Source organism: Meriones unguiculatus, chromosome 7 (genome assembly GCF_030254825.1).
Source record: "Meriones unguiculatus strain TT.TT164.6M chromosome 7, Bangor_MerUng_6.1, whole genome shotgun sequence".
NCBI lineage: Eukaryota > Metazoa > Chordata > Mammalia > Rodentia > Muridae > Meriones > Meriones unguiculatus.
In genome coordinates this window covers 77,874,042-77,878,381 of record NC_083355.1, presented here as the reverse complement: position 1 = coordinate 77,878,381, position 4,340 = coordinate 77,874,042, and the positions used below count along the sequence as shown (strand labels likewise).

The following is a 4,340-nucleotide window of genomic DNA, read 5'->3' as shown; positions in this document are numbered from 1 at the left end:
AATTGGCAATCAGTTGGTCCTACGGAAGGGCACATTCATCGCCACCACACCCAAACCTCATCATCTCCGAGCTACGCGGGCACTCTTTGCTCCTTTCCCGAGGCCTCCGCTCACTGACCTAGTTTTCTTATACCCAGAGGCTTGTCTGGGACTTAAAGATAATTTTCAGCTCGTGAGAGCTCAGCCCATTGTCAGAAAGTATAGCAGTACTTGTCCTGTGTGTAATAAATGCTGTTGTTGTTTTATCTGTGAGGAGAGCACTTGACACTTCCAGGGTGCATTATGTACATGTTTTTATTGCCTTTCCATTCCAGGAAATGGAAAGTTGTTGATCTATTGAAATTGGAGAAAACCCTCTTGTTATAAAATGAATGAAAATCCCAACCATTCTGTTTTACCAGTAAAGACTCAGGAGCCAGATACATTCTTTCTTTCCTTCTGATGCAGCTTGTTATACATGGCGATTGTTTTTAGTCTTCCTCATGCACATGAACCAAACCCAATTGGAACTGCGTCGTCTGTTGAGGATTAGACACTCATCACTGCTGGCTACGTCTATGTGTTTCTCAATGGCAGAGCCAACCATAGATCAAAATCTTTGGGGGAAAAAATTGCCTTCACTAAACATGTGCCAACTTTTTTCTTATCATTATTCCCTAAGCAGCACAGTATAACAATTTATATAGCACTTAGATGTGTCATGAATTAATATTTCAGGACATCTAAGGAGTATTTATAATGTCTGGGAAGATGTGCATAGACTGTCTGCAAATACAGGTGAAAACCTGCTAGCTCAGAGAGGCAGAGAAAGCACCCAGCTTCCTTCTCAGCTCACGTCTGGATGGAAAAAAAAAAAAAAAACCCGAAAGGCTCACAAACTCAGCTCACAGCCCAGGAGGAAAAGGCCAAAAAAAACAAAAAAAAAAAACAAAAAAAAAAAAAACAAACAAACAAACAAAAAAAAAAACACCCAAGACCAAAGGCTTGCTAGCTCAAAGCCCAAAAAAGCCAGAGAGCTAGAGAGTTAAAGGTCAAGTTCTAGAGAGCTCAAAGCTCCTTCTACTTCTCCACACTGTCATAAATACCCCTCAACTCAAAGTCCCTCCTATTCTTCAATCCCTGTCAGCAGGTTTCTTGCTCCACCTCTTGACTTAAGGTTAACTTTATTAAATCTGGTATACAGAAAGCTCTTGGATTAAAGGTGTGTTCTAGAGCTGGCTGAACCATACCATAATTACCTGTTCACAATAAACAGAAAGTTCTTAGATTAAAGGTGTGTGATAGGGCTCAACCAAACTGAACAACAAACAGGGTTGTTTTACTATTCACAATTTTGAGGTTTTGTAATGGGATCCTGCAACAACCTCTTTTGAAAATTCTCCCATGTCCTCAAAAAGTGTGAGTCAAAGAAAGTGTGAGTCATTATATGTGGGGCTGTAGGTACCACAGATGATGAAAACAGAGAATTCATCTATGCAGCAATGTTTTCTTGTCCTAGTCTTCTATTGATTTAAGAACTTATTCACATGAATAATCTTTAAACATTTTTAAAAATTATGTTCTACTTTTCTTTAAGTAAATATTATCGGTCAGGCACGGTGGTGCATGATTTTAATCCTATGATTTAAAAGGCAGAGGCAGTCAGATCTCTGTGAGTTTGAGACCAGCCTGTTCATCTACACCTTGTGATCCAGACCAGCCAGAGCTACACAGTGCTGTTTCAAAGCAAGATATATAACTACGTCACCAAACAAATACAAAGTAAAAAGTATTTTAGCATTGTATCAAGCACAAAAACCAAGGCCCTGAAGGGCCCTCTGACAGACTCTCGTAGCTGCACTTTCACACGTCAGCGTTCACTAACTTTACTCTGTACTCAGTTCTAATGGTTGCTGTTGCCTATGAACAGCTATTTCAGGCTTCCATTAAGTCTAATTTAATACTTGCCTTAAAAGGTCTCCATCACCCAGCTGATAGCTGACATTTTTGTGACACTGCTTTATTCTTTTGTTACAAAAAGCACCGAGGAGAGAATACTGTACGTGTCATTTGTACCTTGATGTAAAAAGGTCACTCCTTGGGGTGGATACATTCTTGACTCTGCTGAGATGGATCTTTACAGTCACAGTGCCTTGGGCCTTTCATGAGGTGATACTGCCGGCAAAGGGGAGGGCTGGAACAAGAATAAAGTTTGTCTACCTCAGTGTTTCCTGTTTTAGATCAGTCAGCTCTAGGATGAAGTAGCGATGGAAGCGGACTTGTTAGAAATAACCGTGGAGACGTCTTCAGTGAGCTTGGACAGGTTAGGGAGGGTGGAGATGGGCAGGCTGTCCCTCCTAAGTCTCCCCACTTGACTGCCAGCGGTGGGCAAGCAGCCTGCTCTTGGCCTGAGAAGTGGGTCTAACCTAGTTCCCAGCACATGCCACGAAGACTCGCTGCACATTCACCTCGGGCTCAGAAGGGCTGCGCGGCCTGGTTACAGTTCCACCCAGCAGTTAGAGTTCCAGCAGCTAAGTGACTTCTCTAATTTCTTCAGGGGGAAAAAGAAAAAAGAAAAAAAGTATGGTCAAAATTAGATTCTAAGAAGCCAAGGAGTGTTAAGGCTAAGGAAGCCTTAGGTTTTTGCAGCAGCTGGCTTGGGCGAAGATCTGCCGTGGTGCTCTTCTAACGGGATGGGGTTGAGGTGGGGGTGAGGGGTAGGGGGGTTGGGAGCAGCAACCCACAGCCACAGGGTTTTATCCTGCTCGCAAATCCATTCCTGACTGCAGCGCTGGCTCAGCTAAGGGCACCAAAACCTGCAAGGGTGCTTGCTTGCATGCTCTCCCAGGCTAGTACATCCGCAGAGAGAAAGAAAAGGAAAGCTAGCCGGTGACTGCCTTACCTTCTCTTGAGTAGCTGAGCCCCCAAAATAGCCTTCATTTACAGCTGTGGGAGGATTTGCCTATGTCCTTTAGATCTCAGACAAGGCTTCTGTTTCTGAAAGAAAGTTTGCAAACTTTCTAAGTCTTACCTCTTCTTTAACATCCACAAGGCGCTCATCTTTTTGTTTTATTAAACGTTTACATAATATATTTTGATCCTATTCCTGCCCACCCACTCCTTCTCCACCTAACTTTGTTCCCCCCCACATACACGCTCTGTCTTTAACCACCGAGTCCAATCTGTGCTCGGCAAATATTCTTGGGTGTGTGACCGTCCACTGGAGTGTGGTTAGCCTACAAGGGCCACACTCAGAAAGAAAACTGACTCTCCCTCTTCCAGCGTTTACCCCCTCAGCCACTCTACACATGTGAGCAACTGTCCCTCTGTGTCCAGAAAACACTCTTTTCTTAAGGCTACCCACTACTCCTGGCTCCAACAATCTCCCCCCTGCCCCCAACCCTTTTCCACATGGTCCCTGAGGCTTGACAGTAGAGTTTGTGATATAAATGTCCAATTTAGGGGTGAGAATTCTACAGTCTCTTATTCTCTGCAACTTCATGAGTCGTTGAACTACAAAAAGAAGATTTTTTTCCAATGACGGCTGAAAGATATATCAGTCTATGAATATAACAAACAGTAAGTTGCTGGGTATGGTAGCGTGTACCCGTAATCCTAGCACTCAGGGAGGCAGAGGCAGACAGATCTCTGTGAGTTTGAAGCCAGCCTGGTCTACAAAGCGAGTCCAGGACAGCCGAGGCTACACAGAGAAACCCTGTTTCAAAAAAAAAAAAAAAAAGTAAGTCATTGATAGTTTCATACTAGGTCAATTTAGCAAAGTAATAAGTTCCCTCTAAGGGCTTGAAACTGTCCAGCCACAGGTGCTTCGCTCTAGTAATGGTGTCAGGCATGTTTTCCATCTTGTAGAGCATGTCTTAAATCCAAATAGAAAGTGGTTGGCTACTCCCGTAACATTTTGTCTCATTGCTGCCCCAGTGGGCACATCTGGCCAGGCTGGTCATTGATGTAGCTTGTAGGGCTCACAGCTGGGCAAGAGTGATGATTGCTTTTCTCCTCCAGGAACCTGCATAACACCTTCTGGCTGTGAAAGCCAACCAGAAAGGACGAAGCTTCCAAGTGAGTACCGGCTTGATTGCTCCGTGCTTTCTAGTTCAAGTATGCGTTGTCTTCAGCAATAGCGTACTGCCGTCAAGTTCTGGAGGGGAATCAAGAGCATCAGTCATGGTCTGTAATGCCCGAGGGATCTATGGGACCTCACTGGCCAACAACTCCAAACCTTAGAACCTTAGAACAGATGAAAGTATGGAAAGTCACTGTTGGTGGGAATGTAAACTGGTGAAGCCACTGAAAATCACCGTGGTGGTTCCTCAAAAGGTTAGAAATAGAAGCACTACATGATC

The 4,340-nt window shown here is 44.0% G+C and overlaps 1 long non-coding RNA gene across 1 annotated transcript; it reads right to left on the bottom strand.

The window, feature by feature from the left end:
* Positions 1 to 2,032: 2,032 nt before the first annotated feature.
* Positions 2,033 to 4,112, bottom strand: LOC132655430 (uncharacterized). The gene is made up of 3 exons (XR_009593243.1): positions 2,882 to 4,112; positions 2,448 to 2,530; positions 2,033 to 2,173 (listed from the first exon to the last, which is right to left on the bottom strand). It is a non-coding gene; the product is annotated as an uncharacterized LOC132655430 (long non-coding RNA).
* Positions 4,113 to 4,340: the final 228 nt, after the last annotated feature.